Genomic DNA, 16,008 nt, shown 5'->3' with positions numbered 1-16,008 from the left:
GCCGACATGTGCCGACAGGCGGTATTTCATGCCCTACCATCCACTAGGGCGTGGTGGGAGAATAAAAAGTGTGCCGAGCGTAGTGAGGCACCGTGCCCGAAGCATTGCGAGTGGCTGCGGTTCAACGCCAACTCTGTCCATGTCGACTGGTTCGACATTCGGGTAAAAAAACAGTGTCGACCTTGGCCCATGTCGACCTTCACCCATGTCGACCTTCACCCATGTCGACCTTTCACCCTGTTGACATTGGGGACAGTCGACCTTCCGGGGTCGACCTAATGACTGTAGACCTAAGTCTGGTCTGACAGATGTACCGATTCCGCTGCCACATGCCCCTGGGACACACACCCCTCAGCAGCTGACCCGTGCTCCTTCAATAAGCTTCCTGTGACACGCCCTGCGACACGCCCCTCAGCAGCTGACCAGTGCTCCTCCAATAAGCCTGGCCCAGCAATCAGTAGGGGAAAGTGGGAATTATAAATACAATCCCTATCTAATAAGTAGGACAAATGCTGCAAACTTCTTTATTTAATAACCTGCAGACTTCTCGCGTGTGTCGGTTATGGTTTATTCTGGTAATCTATTATTTTTGCTGACCATCTGCTCAGTACTTGCACTTTTACATGAATGAGTGATCTTATCAGGTTCTCCTGGCAGCTGTCACTTCCCCTGTGTCAGTGACCAGCTCCGGAGTCTTACTAAGAGAGGCCTGTCACATAGAGGCTTATCCAGAGGGCACGCAGTTGGTAATAGCACTGCGGATGATTTTATTACCAAGCATGTTGAATAAATATCATAAAGAGGAGATGATATAAATATTTAACCCACCTCCAGCCCAGAAGCTAAAAATGTCCTTATTTTACTCATGGGCATTGATTTCATATTCCCAATTAATGGGAAAACCGTATATTGAGATAAATATATATATATATATACAGTATATATTTTTTACAATTATTTAGCACTAATGGTATGAAAAATTCAGACGCATAATTGGGATACATTTCAATGCATCTATGAGACCATACAATGAAATATACTGGACTGTTCTATTATGTGGTACAGTATATCTCGCCAAATACACTTTTTCTGCTAAAGGAACGCCCGTGGAAGGGGCGGATTTAGGGGTCAGGTTGGCCTTGGGCCCAACAGTATTGCCACCCCCCTCCCCCAGCAGAATTTGATTATTTTTATTAATAATAAATATTTTTAATTACATATAGTAAGTTATAGGGGCGGTCTTTACGTGTCTGATCTTTTTCTACTCTTCAAGATAGCATATGGTACAGTAAAGCTGAAATATTTGGTAGTTACGGGTCCCTGGTAAATGGGATCCATATTCACGTGCCTAAAAGGACACAGTACGTGGTACAGTACGTGTAGCTGGTCACCATGGAGACCTAATCACTTGCCGTTTTTTACATTGATCTTGTATCTGCAGTGATTCAGCATAAATCTGTAGCAATACTTTAAGAAGACAACTGAGCCAGATGTTTTAACTCAGCTGTCTTAAAGTATGTTTTATCGCGTACAGTAGTTTTAAGCTTCACCACTAAGGATAAAACACTGCCCTATTTTGAGCAGTTAAAGCACTGTTTATTCTCCATAATCTGGTGATTCATACTTGGTCATTAATCATAGCGTGTCCTCTCATACTCCACTGCCCAGCAGGGATTGCACCTAATCTGGGGTGAAGGCTCTAATGTGACCCTCTATAAATTGGGACTTGTTTGACCTAACAGTGGTGCTGTCAAGACCTTTTTCCCTTAAACATCTAATAAAACCTGTGAAGTTCCAGGTGAGGTGTTGATAACACGCAGTAGGACCATTGGAATTTCCACTATACAACTTGTAAATGCATTGGAAACATACTGTATATTCTATACAACATTATTTATCTGTATCTTTAAAATTCAGGGAGAATATGTCAATTAAATTAGAGGCAAATTGGGTCAATAGGGGTTATTTGGAGCTCTCTCAGCCAATCAACGGCCGCCCATTCTTTTGAAATCAAAATTTTAATGATCCTGCCCGCCACCACAGGGGATACAGAGAGGGGAGAGCGCCTCTCCTGCCTGGTGCTTCCCTGCTCTGCATCCCCTGCGGTGGCGGGTGGTGCGGCATTGCTGGCACGCACCTGCGTTTTAGCACCCACGATGTGCAACTGATGATTGCACATACGATTTGTCTTATGTGCAGCCTGTCCGATCCGATGCACAGAGGACATGTGGTTTGGGCCGATTTCACCTGATTTCTTGGCCAGATCTGCCAGAATTAGGTGCAATCGGGCCCAAGTCAAGTAGTGTATGGCGGTCTTTAGTTTCTATGTCCAGGAGGTTTCCCTGTGAACTTAATATGCAATTTGCAGTCAATAGCCCCCCAATTCACAGCATTGAACAGTGAGTGTTGGGGGAGCAATGAAGCCATTTACTCTACCACTCCACTGCCCTCCAGAGTCTGCCGGAGATTTCGTTCGTTTTTTTATTTTAAATATTTTCTAAACTGTGGTTTAGTTTTTTTTTTTTTTATTCAATACATTTTATTGATTTTACAATAGAACAAACAAACAGACAATTCTCCCAAGTGGGCAGACACAACATGGTATACTTGGCATAGGTCTAAAGTACAAGCATATATTGTAGCATGTAGACAATATTGAACAGTGTTCCTATATTGGTTCTGTAAACGGAATTGCCCGAAGGCGCCATTCGGGCAGCTTACAATCATGGAATAGTAGGAGTGTATGTTGACCGTCTTAACAGCATAGTATACAAAATGGTTCAGCATAAATAATTATCAATATAAACATATACCAAGCAGGATGTGAGATCAATATAGGATACTGCAGTGACATGTCCAGCATAAAATAAGACCCTCACAAAACAAACCTCCCCTTAACCCCCCACCCTGTATAGCCTACCCCAACACAGGCATACCTGGAGCCCTTAACGTCTTATCCCCCCCTATCCCAACGCTAGCCCATTAATTATCTAGACCCAAAATAAGCCGCCCAAAAACCCAAAGCAAACCTCCCATATAACCCTGTACTACCCACCCCCAACCAAGGCGTACCTGGATCCCATGAACCACCCCCTACACCTTCCCTAAGCTAAACTATTGTAAGCAAACTTCCTCCCCCTCCCCCCCCCCCCCCCCCCTTAGTCTCAGGATATTGGAACACAGATATGTCGGGGCAATGGCATGAATATTATATACTCTGCATGTTAATGCATATATACAGTAACTCATGATGTAGGGCCGTATAGGTGAGGCCAAATTGCCTCTCACAGAATTATAGGTGGAAGAGCATATAGGATAATCGGCATCTTTTTTGCAGGCAACAAGAGAATCAGGATATACTAAGGAAAAATGAAAACAGAAAGGGAGAACACAAATTCTAATTTAGTACACAGTATTAGTCTGGCCATTCTTCAGAATCATGAAAAGAAGAGGTCATTGGAACAGGGTCCTCGCCAACAGCAAGAGGGATATCAGGATAAGTTCCACAGTGATAGTATGACCATATCCAGCCCAATGCAGAGTACAGCATACGAAAGTGGGGCAATCCCGAGCAGGTGCCAGCAAATATAACAAAGCAAGACAGGGTTTTAGAAAAGCTTCCTATTATTGAAACAGGTCCTTGTGAGCTCATGTCCTGGATTAGTAGAGAAGCAGAAGCCATAAGACATTCAATATCGCAGCATGTATTCAGGGTGTCTTCAGACTTGTCATCCAGTGCATCGTCAATGTAGGAGCAAAAACCAGTGTCCCACTGTATAGCAGACAATCTGGCTATAAGCCTATCTGCAGAAGATGTAATAGCCTGCAGGACACAGTTCAGTGAGGCTTCCATCTTGAGGTTAGCAAAGAAGAGGGGGCGCAGTGGCAGTCACACAGCTGTAAAAACTAATGGACGGGGATGGCTAGCACGCCCCAGTAATATAGCAGAGAGGCAACTGTAAGCCACTGTACACCCCCGTCACACAGTAGGAATAATTCAGAGAGTATAGTAGGCAAATGTCAAGTAGGAACAGGTATAATTTCTAAATGCACCTGGATGGGTATCTAGTTAAAGAACATGTCGTCTAGACCCAGTTTCACCTTCCACGCTGACATCAGGGGTCTCCAGACAGCCACGGCACGCAGGTTCAGAAAAATTGTTAAGGACCCGGAATGCCAATATCAGGTAACAGCCTGTAATCACAGCCGATCCGGAGATGATAGTATTGAGAAAAGACAGGTGCCACAACCCGGGAGACACGCGGGCAAGATGGCGCCAGCCACCTCCGCGCGGACAGCGGCAGCGCAGCCCAGATGGGAGCGCTCCCCGCTCACATCACAGAGAGCAGCAGGCGCCTGCACTCCCGCCCGCCACAACAACCAGGAAAGAAGTGTCGGGGAAGGAGGACCGTGGCAATTAAGCAGAGCAGTTGATCAGTGCTCCCGGGACCCAGCGTGTATGCAGGCCGCGGCAGCTAGTCCCTCCGTCCCGGCACTGAGATGCATCCAGAGAGGTAACAGGAGAGCTGCAGAGCGGTATGTGGGATATTCCATTCCCGTTGGATAGGCCAGGGGCTTCGGCAGCAGCGGTACAGGATGGTTTAGCAGGATTTAAAGACAGAGCTCTGCAACTCTGCTGCCTACTCCAGTCGCATTCAGGCCACGCCCCAGCGGTTTAGTTTTTTTAATATGTAAAAGTACCAACGCTAAGATCGGAATTCAGCAAGATTAGGACAAAGTATTGGTCTATAGTTCACAACAATTTGAGCTTGCATCTATCACAATTCACTGCGTTTTTCTTTGTGTGGAGAAATGTTACGTATAGTATATATGTCCGTATGTAGGTATTATAAAGTAGATGAATGCTTTTGTTTTGCCTTGTCTTCTATCTCTTTGTTGATCCAGTGCTTAAACTATCCCTGCAGAGAAGACTCTTGTAGACCACAAATGTGTAATGTTTCTCTGACTTATGCATATAATACTTATAATAAATACAGAAGTACTGTATCCTTCAGTAATATGGACTGCCAACTACTGTACATTGATATGATAATACATTACATATATGGTATACAGAAGAGCAGTATCACTTTGATACAGATCATTCAACTAGTATTTTGCACCATATGGCATGAAATGCAGATGCCCCTCCGCCACGGGTAGCAATTTGTACTTTTTTGCTAAATTATGGTCATTTTCACATTGTAGCCACTTGCAAACTGCTCTCAATGTACCGGGCACACTAAATTAGTAGTTATGTCAATAAGAAGTCACATAACAATGTATGGAGCATGTAAGTCTTATTTGTACTTTGATTATGACTTGAATTATTGATTGATTTAATCTTACACAGAAGTACATGAAATGTCAGGGTCTGTAGTCTTTGCATTCTTCCACTGTACTTTCGTCCCATTAGTGATACCAAAGAAATAAGCCCTTATTCTGGATTTGGATAGGGTTTTACTTCAAAGTGAGATCTATATTGCAGTGTTAAAATAAAGCAGCCAGTATTTACCCTGCACAGAAACAAAATAACTCCCCCCCCCCCCACCCCCCGCAGTGCACATGGTTTTGTCCATTAGAAAAGGAATTTGCCTTTGTGAGTGAACCAGAATAAGGGCCATAGGGGGGGAATTTTATAGGATGAGAGGTTCAAAAAGTGAGAGATTTGGGAAGAAATCTTCAGTTGTTTTAAAGTGGCAATCATCTACACTGCAAAACCAGTTGGATTTTGCAGTGTAAATGATTGCCGCTTTAAAAAAACCCTGGAGATTTCCCCAGTGATTCTGAGTACCCCCTGAGTGCCCCCTCCCCTGACAGAGAAGAGAAAGGAGCATTATATTACAAAGCCCCCTCGCAGTGATTTCACAGCATTCATGGGTCACAGGGAAGGAGTGGGAGCCAGTATGATGAGATCCCCCCCCCCCCCCCCAGAGAGAAATCATGCATTTGCCCCTGTTTAGGTATTACTGTACATGGTAATTTGGTTGATTTGTTCGGATGCAAATTCAAATTACAGTATGTGGAACGTGCACGCATATCTAAGTGACTCTCAGGTCACTTAGATTTGCATGCACCCTTGGGTGGAAGTGGGTGGATAGCTGACATCTGGTGATGTCCAGGTGGACGCCCAGCATTTTTTTTTTGTACACCAAGGAAACTCAAGGTGTTTGCATGTGAATGCCCCCTGCTCACCTCCTCCATAAACAAGCATTTCAAGGTATCTTTTCAAAATAGGGTGCTGTACCCTTACTCACGGTAAGGCAAGAAGTTCCACATATTTATTGGTTTCTTTCAAATTTTCTTCCCAAATTTTATTTAAAAATGTATAAAAAAATCACATATGAGAAAACTGTATAAGAATAAATAAAACTGCTAAGTACTCACAGTAAGGGTAGTGGTGAGTGGGAGTATATAACTTTTTTATATACGTTTTGCTTGGGGATTAGGGGACCTATCCCCCTTACTCCAAACAGACAAACCCTAATCATATTAGCCAGTGCCAGATTAAGCCTTTGGGGGGCCCCTGGCACTTGTCATTATTGGCCGCAAACTGCATGGGAGAATATTACACGGTCAAAACACAGTAAAGGCAGTATAAACTTGGTCAATGGGTAACTGCATACATACCACATGAAAAGCCTGTGTTTGTCCCTCTGCACTGTAGGAGACCTCATAGGCTCAGTGCTCATTCTGATTAAAAACCATCCCATGACTAGGCTGCTGCTGCTGTCCTCCATGGGTCTGAGAAGCATGTAATGAGCTCCACCAATCAGAGCTCAGCACAGACCTCTCAGACTCTGCCCTCTTGTGCAAAGTGTCGTAGGTCAACTCCCAGTAATGCACTGCACACTTGTGCAGTCAGTGTGCCTTGGCTCCCGATACTCAGCACCATTAATCATTGGCAGATAGGTGAAGCTTCAGCACTACCTCACTCCCTTGCACAAAACATTTTTCTAAAAAAACAACAACATGCTAACCACAGTGGACCCCTAGCTACAGGGGGACCCAGGGGTATTGACCCCTTTTGCCCCCCTTTAATCCAGCCCTGATATTAGCACCAAGGGATTCTTCAACCCCTAATATCCACATTTAGTTAACTATACTGTCTGTGCCACTAGTTGGCTAGTGTGTATGGGATGTAACACATAGTACAGTATGTGTTCCACAACATTCATCCACAGCATATTTTATTTTCTAAATTCCAGCGTGGTTGCTAAATCTTGGGTCTTCTGCAGCTCCAGCCTCTCTGACATCATTGCTTCTCTTCTCCTTTACCTAGTTAGTAAATAGTGGTAAACTCTTTGGGGCTTCTTCAGGATGGCTCGTTGCGATCCAAATTGGGCTCCAGCCCCGATGGTCGGGGTTTGTGCATGTGTATGCGCATTGAAAGGCTTTGGTGAGTTACACACTCGCCAGGTCGGTCCCTGCGGGGAGGGCTGGGGTCTGGCAGGAGGCGGTTGCAAAGGACCGTCCAGCATTTTATGGGTGTCCCCATAAAATTGTTGGGCATTGCCCTGTACATGCAGGTGTGGCATGCCCTGCTTGAGACGGGCCGCCGACATCACATGACATCAGCACCGCCCCGACTTCAGTCAATTCAGACCGACTTTTGAAGGGGAGAGAAATCATTAATTGATTTCTAATGCATGCAAGAGGATGTGTTTGCGTACCTCCCATCTCATGGAAACAGTGGGCCTAATTCTGAATTAAAACATCTGATGCAAGCTCCCAATGTTTTAATGCTGCATGTGTGTCCAAGATGCACTGTGCATGCATCCCGATGGTTACCGTCAGGGGACACATATCGGAATTGCATAGATAACCTGGGAGGTGATGACCGAAGGTGTCAATAATGGAGGCAGTGCACATTGGTGTCAAGGAATGTGTTGAAAGACACGACTCCTCTGGCACTGGTAGCCTTGGTCCGGCAAACATTTGGAGAAGTCATACGGTTGCCCTGATGTCCATTAGTGTGCCTGGTATCCGACCGATGGTGCGCACATTGGCAGATTAAAAATTATTTTAATTTCATGCGGAGGAAGCATAAAGAGATTAGATTTACAATAAGTAGACTGTTTAGTCAGTGTATGTTCTTTATCAAGTCTGCCCTTTACAGACGTAGGAAATGTCAGTATGTTTCTGAAGATAACAATTGCTTTAAGGCAAAAGAAAATACAACACTGGCAAGGAATCAGTAACGGAAAAAGCATTTTGACTCTAAAAGGATGTTCTGAGCATCATGATTTACTGTATTTGATATTTTTTCTGAGGTTTTCAGAATATTGTTAAATTTCCCATCTGAATAAAACGTTGTTTTGGATCAAATTGAAACCATTTGGATATACTAATTTCTATCTAGTGTATGTAAAGTTGTGACCAAGGGCCTTATTCTGGTCTAAGGGCCTCTAAGGGCCTCTTTCTGACTAATTCCTTCTTAGATGGACAAAACCATGTGCATGCAGGGGGGCATATGTACAATGTGCAGAGAGAATTAGATTTGGGTGAGTTATTTTGTTTCTGTGCAGGGTAAATACTGACTGCTTTATTTTTACACTGCAATCTAGATCTCACTTTGAAGTAAAACCCCACCCAAATCTAATTCTCTCTGCACATTTTATATCTGCCCCACCTGCAGTGCACATGGTTTTGTCCATCTAAGAAGGAACTTGTCAGAAAGAGTGAACCAAAATAACCCCCCAAGTGAGTTACAGCATGATGGGTAGACCCTAAATACATCTACGAGGGTATCTCCTATTTTAAGGATCATCATGACATAAATGTGAAACAATTAAAATGTGATAGCTATGAATACTGTAAATAAAATGAGTTTACACCATATAGTGTACTGAAAATAAAACTCCCACAAAACTCAAGGCAAATAAATTATGCACGATGACCACAATACAGCCCTGCTGCCAGCACATTTACCAAAATTGGAATGATACAGAGAATATTAGCATGGCCCCTGCGCAAGGATGACAAGCAAATTTGTGAAGCGTTCCATATTTTTACAGAGACAGAAGCTGCTGATGTGCATTTTTAACAAGTCCGCTGGGTATGTGCAATATATATCTATCTATATAGAGCTGTGCGAAATACATCAGACCCGGAAAAACCCGGAAAAACTTGAAGGGACAATTGATGGGATGTGCCAGGATTTTATATCAAGGGGATACAAAAGGGATGGGTTGGCCAATGCAAAAAAGCGAGCAATGAGCCTAAAGAGACAAGACCTTTTGGGGCCAAGTGCTAGAAAGATCCCTGATTCCAAAATTGTGTTTTCCAGTACATATTCGATTGCTTCAAAAGAAATTCGGAAAGCTATCTTGAAGCATTGGCACATTATCCAGACAGACCCGGTTTTGGGGGCCAGTTGTAGTGCTATTCCACTATTCTGCTATAGCCGCAGTCGTAACCTTAAACAGAGGATGCTATTCACAGACGTGAGTCCGCGAGTTGGACCTAAACAAAATTGGTTAAATAAGACTGTGGGATCCTATCGGTGCACTGGATGTGCAAATTGTAAATTCATTAAGGTAACAGACAGCTTTACACACCCTACAACAGGCAAAATATATAAGCACAAAACCAGGATGAACTGTGAGACACGATATGTGGTATACATGATCATGTGCCCCTGCAAACTTATATATGTCGGTAAGACAATACGCATGTTGAAGGAGAGAATCTCCATGCATCGGAGCTCCATCAAAAAAGCGGGGATTAAAATGGAATCTTGTACCCCACCAGTAGCAAGACACTTTATCCAGTGCGGACACAACATCAGTGACTTTGTATTCATGCCTCTTGAGCATATAACACCCATGAGGAGGGGTGGCGACCGTCATGGTAAACTTTTACAAAGAGAATGCTTCTGGATCTATGAATTGGATTGTATGCGTCCCAAAGGGCTAAACGAGGAGTTCTCATTTGTACCATTCCTATAGAGTAACAGTACTCATTGGGATGTTTTTATAGATGCTTTTCTCCTATCACGTCTTTGCTATTTTGCTGCTAGTTAATGTATTGAGTTATGAGTGTAGACCTGCGACCCATGGCACAACAGTATACTATAGTTTTGTAATCTAGACAAGAAAAATCTGCTGGCCGCCTTCCTCCTATTTTTAGATAAGGAGGTGCATGATGTATACAGTCAAAAACCTTATAGACATTTTATTTATTTCGTATTTTGCATTTTTATGTTTATATTTTTGCAATATCTATTGTTTATTTCTCATTTTTCTATATATCTCATAACCATCACTTTAGGTGCTAGTGTGTGGTGACTATATGATGGAGCCTGGTAGCGCTTTCTCATAGAGAATACATTGATCGTCTTGTATTAAGTGAGAGGTATGACTCACATTGTTTTGATTATATTGGTTACTATGGTTAACGGAAGTGACGTGTCACCCCTGCACCAGGGAACCCACGTACGCTCCCCGCTGTTGAGCATGGATGGACGGGACCAGTTACTGACGTCATAGACGCGCGCAGGAGACGGCGTCTGACGTCGGTGATGGGAGACGGAAGCCATGCACACGCGGGAGAGCGGAGGGGCGGACTAGGTGTAGTACACAGGTGAGTTATCACAATTCTTTCTATTTAAGCATCGATATTTTGCAGACACATTTGTCAGACTTCCCTTTGAGAAAGGTGCACAGTGCACCGAAACGGTCCGTCAGGGACCTGTACTGACACCAGCCACGGGGGCTGCTTCTCACAGTAAGATCTATCTGCCTGAGGGTGTTGGACATATATTGTCCTTTATGCTGTCTATTGCTGTTACCCCACCGTGATTGCTGGACTTGTCTATTTGAAATTCTGATGCTCATAAAAGCTTAAAAAAAGCGCTTTTGTCCTGTGCTGGTTCTTCCTTGAATAGGAACACAGTTCTCTGCTCTGGGAAGGCAATCCTACATCCCTACAAAGACCGGGCACGGACGTGTATTGGACTCTGTCAGCGTTGTGCGTACTACTTTTCTGCATATATATATATATATATATATATATATATATATATATATATATATTTATATAGATATATATATCTATATATATATATATATATATATATATATATATATATATATAAACATCCACGATATGCCGGCACTCGTCTCAAAAGGCCATCTATGCAGGTGCCATCCCGAGAAGCTTCATAGACAATACAGGAGGTGGGCGGCACTCAGAAATAAATTCACAACACAGTCCTTAAAGATGCAACATGTGTATTCAGGCGCCAGAATACACATGTTGCATCTTTAAGGACTGTGTTGTGAATTTATTTCTGAGTGCCGCCCACCTCCTGTATTATTATATATGCCATGACCATGGATGCCATGACCTGAAGAAATTGCTTATTAAAAAGCAATGAAACGTTGTCCGTAAGGATGGCCTAAAAGTGTGTTTTATTGCCAAGACGCCTGGAGTGCTGCATTTCCCCCCCCCCTTGTCCTCTATTTCTACTATTGGAGCGGGCACCCGGCGCAGCAATACTGATACAGGGAGAGCCGGATCCCCCCTCAAAAAACTATCTATCTATCTATCTATATATATATATATATATATATATATATATATATATATATATATATATATAAACACAGCTTGGTAAACGGCACTCCCCGTTGTTGTCCGTGGACGGTGGACGGTGCCCAGGTGCCTTACTCTCAGCAGGTGTGATCCTGCGAATGCATACAGTAACAGACCAGGCGGCACTCAGGGACAATTAAACAGTGAAAACCTAACTGGGTTTATTGAAACTGACTGCAACGTTTCGGGGCTGCGCCCCTTTTTCAAGCCAAAAGATACAACAAGTCAACTTGTTTATGTAGTTATTTCTTGTTTGTTGGTTGATATTTTAGTACACTTTATCTTTATTAAAAGTTTTTTTGGTACTTGTGTATTTTGGCGGCGCCCATCGCATCGCATACCATAAGGCATACGATGGTATGCGATGCGATATCGCGCGATGCTGTACAATGTCATACAATTTAAAAATTGTATGACATTGTACATGGCATACAATGCGATGCAACGCGATTAAACATTGTATAAGCACCCTAATGGGTGCTTACAATGTGAAATGCACCCCCCTATAAACGTGAACCCGAAGCGTGGCGAGCGCAGCGAGCCCGCGAGGGGTGGCGGTACGCGTCCTCCGACCTTTTCATACCCCCACTATCCACGTCGGCGTGGAGTTGAGAATAGAAAGTGTGGTGAGCGCAGCGAGCCACCGAGCCCGAAGCGTGGTGAGCGCACGCGGATACCTGTGAAGCCTGCGACGGGACTCCGATACCTGTGAAGGTATCCGCGTGCGCTCGCCAGGCTTCGGGCTCAGTGGCTCGCTGCGCTCGCCACACTTTCTATTCTCAGCTCCACGCCGACGTGGATAGTGGGGGTATGAAAAGGTCGGAGGACGCGTACCACCGCCCCTCGCGGGCTCGCTGCGCTCGCCACGCTTCGGGTTCACGTTTATAGTGGGGGGGTGGCGTGGGGGTGCATTTCACATTGTAAGCACCCATTAGGGTGCTTATACGATCTGTCATCACATAGGGGGCAAAAATCGCGTCGCATCACATGCCATCTGATGCATGCCATGCGATGCGACGCGATATAAACATCGTGCGATGCACATCGGGGGCGCCGCTATAATACACAAGTACCGTTTTTTTAATTGCAAATTTACAGGCGTGCCCCACAAAAAGAGAGAGTACTTTTTTTCTTTCCTTCCTGTCTGCATGGCAGTGGGTGACAGGGGTATAAGCACACAGTCCTGTGCGATACAGAGTACGGGGGGGAGGGTTGTACCATAGTTGAGGGGGGGACACATGGGTCTCTGCTCTGTCTGTGAGAGGGATCCCCACCCCCTGTTCTTTCCTCAATTCTGCATTCTGTTGGGCAGGCTCTGTTACACCAGCCATGAGATGCTTGGTTATACAGCTGTCTGCTAATTAGAGGCAGTATGCAGCAGTGATTATCTGCATACCTCGAGTCCCAACATTACAAATCCCCAAACCCGACCATACAGATTCCACATATCTGCAGCAAACTGGAGCCTTGCTTGGCTCCTCTGCATTGCTAGGCCGTCCTCCCAGCTACTGAGCCACAGGCAGGTGCTGCATGCACCTGCTTCCGACACGTGCAATAGTGGAATCCTTTGTAAATTCCTTCTTCCCACTGAAAACCATACTGGGAAATACTACAAAAAAGCATTACACAGTTTTCAAATGGGTTAGAGACAAGCATTGGTGCAAACCAAGCATCTCCCCCTCCTCCCTTCTGTGGTTCCTGCACTGCTGTGTTATTCTGAGCTGGCTGTCAGTCAGCCTCGGGCGCCAGTCCATCCTGATCCTTTTTTTTCCAGATACATTTCAGTGCAATGAATGAGAAATTCTGTTATCAAAAAATCTACTAGGCAGAGCGAGAACCTTAAATTGGAAATACATTGAAAATAGAAATTGTGAATTATTGCAATTAAGCGGTCAGGAGCTTGCAATTCCAGCAGTTCCAAAACACATTGACAATGTGCCTGTGTTTTACCCATCCCATTCCTTCATAATAATTAATTATCCCAGGGGCCGGTCCATCTGCTTGGCTCACAAGCTGCTGCACAGAGCATCTTATGCTGGCCATACATCAGAATGATTTCGACGGGTCGCGCGATGCATTGTGTTTGTTTTGAGAGCACACCATGAGGTGCTTCGGTACGATGTGCGGTCCCACTGGTTGTGTGGTCAATCCTGTGATTTTATGTGCTGCATGTAAGATGTAAAGATGCTGCTAATGAACAGTATGCTGGTAATTGCAGATCTTACTATAGATATTATGTGAAATTACACACACATAGGATCCATCATGTGTCTGGGAAGCTGCCGGGGAGTTCAAGGGAAATTGTATCTGAAATATTAAAGATTCCAAATGGTTCTAATGTATGGCCATCTTTACAGAGGTTCTCCCACTGCATCAGGGGAGAAGATAGTGTCTCAACCCACACAGTGGAGGAGGGGGCAGCATTGAGTCAAAGGCAGGTACAGCTGGTATTGCCCTCAGGCTGTCCCACCCAGTGCGGCCGCACCACCTGCACAGCCCTCATTATGGTCCTGATTTATAGAAACCATGATAAAAAAACTGGGACTCTGAATAAATTAGCTTGTTACCAGCATTTTCCTTTAATACAGTTTTATTATAATCCAGCATACTAACCCAAGGCCTATAGAATCAGAATCAGAATCATCTTTATTTACCAGGTATACTTGCGTATGCTTGGAATTTTTTGTGGTAACAGTGCAGCATCAATCAGGAAACACAAAGGGGGTGGGAAGAGAGGCATAAACATACATCACATACATTTCACATATATCTAGAACAGTTCGAGTTAGTATTTGGTACGTTCAATATGGTTTAGTTCAGGCATGTCCAATGTTGGCCCTCCAGATGTTGTGAAACTACACATCCCAGCATGCTTTGCAATAGTTTTAGCATTCTCTAATAGCAAAACTGTGGCAACGCATGCTGGGATGTGTACTTTCACAACATCTGGAGGGCCAACGTTGGACATGCCTGGTTTAGTTGGTGGACAGCTATTGGGAAGAAGCCTTTTGTAGTTCTTGTCGTCTTTGCTGGGATGGACCTAAAACGTCTGCCTGACGGAAGGGGTTCAAACAGGTTATGGCCAGGGTGTAGCTTGTCCGCCAAGATCTTTCCTGCACGCTTATTGACCCTGGCTAGGTATAGTTCTTGGACAGTGGGGAGCTCTGCCCCAATGATCTTTTCTGCCATCCTCACCACTCTTTGCAATCTGTCATTCTCGTTTGCTCCTCCGAACCAGATTGTGATCGAGGAGCAAAGGACAGACTCTACTATGGCAGTGTAGAAGATGAGCAGCAGCTCCTGCTGGATGTTGAATTACTTGAGTTGCCTCAGGAAGAACAACCGCTGCTGAGCCTTCTTGACAGTTGTAATGATGTTGGGACCCCATTTGAGGTCGCAGGAAATCTTTGTTCCTAGGAATTTGAAGGAGTCGACCCTCGACACTACTCTGTCAGATATTATGAGTAGGTGCATGGTATTTGGTTTTCTTCTGAAGTCCACCACCATCTCCACCGTTTTGAGGGGGTTGAGGTCAAGGTTGTTTCCGCTACACCATTTAGTTAGCCGATCCACCTCCCGTCTGTATGCCGACTCATTTCCATCCATGATTAGGCCGATAACTGTTGTGTCGTCTGCAAATTTTATAATTTTTACTGACTGTTCTGCTGAGGTGCAGTCGTTTGTGTAGAGGGAGAAGAGCAGGGGGGAGAGGACACATCCTTGAGGGGCACCGGTGCTAATTGTGCATGTATTTGACATGAATGCGCCTGCTTTCACCGCCTGTTTCCTTTCAGTCAGGAAGTCAGTGATCCAGGAGCATGTAGGTTCTGGAACTCCTAGTGAACGGAGTTTTGGCTCCAGGATGTTAAGGGAAGATAGTGTTGAATGCCGAGCTGAAATCAACAAATAGTATCCTTGCATAGGTGCCTGGACTGTCCAGGTGCTGTAGAATGTGGTGCAGCCCTATGTTGACTGCATCCTCGACACTTCTGTTTGCTCGGTAGGCAAACTGCAGGGGGTCGAGGTGAGCATTTGTAACAACTCTCAGGTGGTTCAGCACCATACGTTCAAGCACTTTCATGACCACCGATGTTAGTGCAATCAGCCAGTAGTCATTGAGGTCTTTCGCAGTTGAGCTCTTGGGAAGCGGGACGATAATTGAGCCTTTGAAGCAGGTGGGGACCTTGCACATTTCTAGTGAAGTGTTGAAAATCCTGGTAAAGATAGGGGCGAGCTGTGTTGCACAGGTCTTGAGGGCAGATGGAGACACTCCGTCTGGGCCTCCAGCTTTCCTAGGGTTGACCCTCTTGAACATTCCTTCTACCTCGGTTTGGTCCACCCGGAGAGTCTGGGGGTGGCAGTTTTGGAAGGAGGGTGGGCAATCCGTTTTGCCCCGGTCAGGGGTAGGAC

At 44.7% G+C, this 16,008-nt stretch overlaps 1 protein-coding gene and 1 pseudogene across 2 annotated transcripts in view; both read left to right on the top strand.

Annotated features, from left to right (window-relative positions):
• Window positions 1-16,008, top strand: part of RGS6 (regulator of G protein signaling 6) — a 353,716-nt gene that overhangs the window by 126,595 nt on the left and 211,113 nt on the right. The window lies entirely within an intron of this gene.
• LOC146050934 (U6 spliceosomal RNA) lies at window positions 8,913-9,013 on the top strand (annotated as a pseudogene).

This window comes from Crinia signifera, chromosome 12 (assembly GCF_055691185.1).
Source record: "Crinia signifera chromosome 12, ASM5569118v1, whole genome shotgun sequence".
NCBI lineage: Eukaryota > Metazoa > Chordata > Amphibia > Anura > Myobatrachidae > Crinia > Crinia signifera.
The sequence above is the reverse complement of the archived record's forward strand: the minus strand, read 5'-3'. Positions and strand labels throughout refer to the sequence as shown.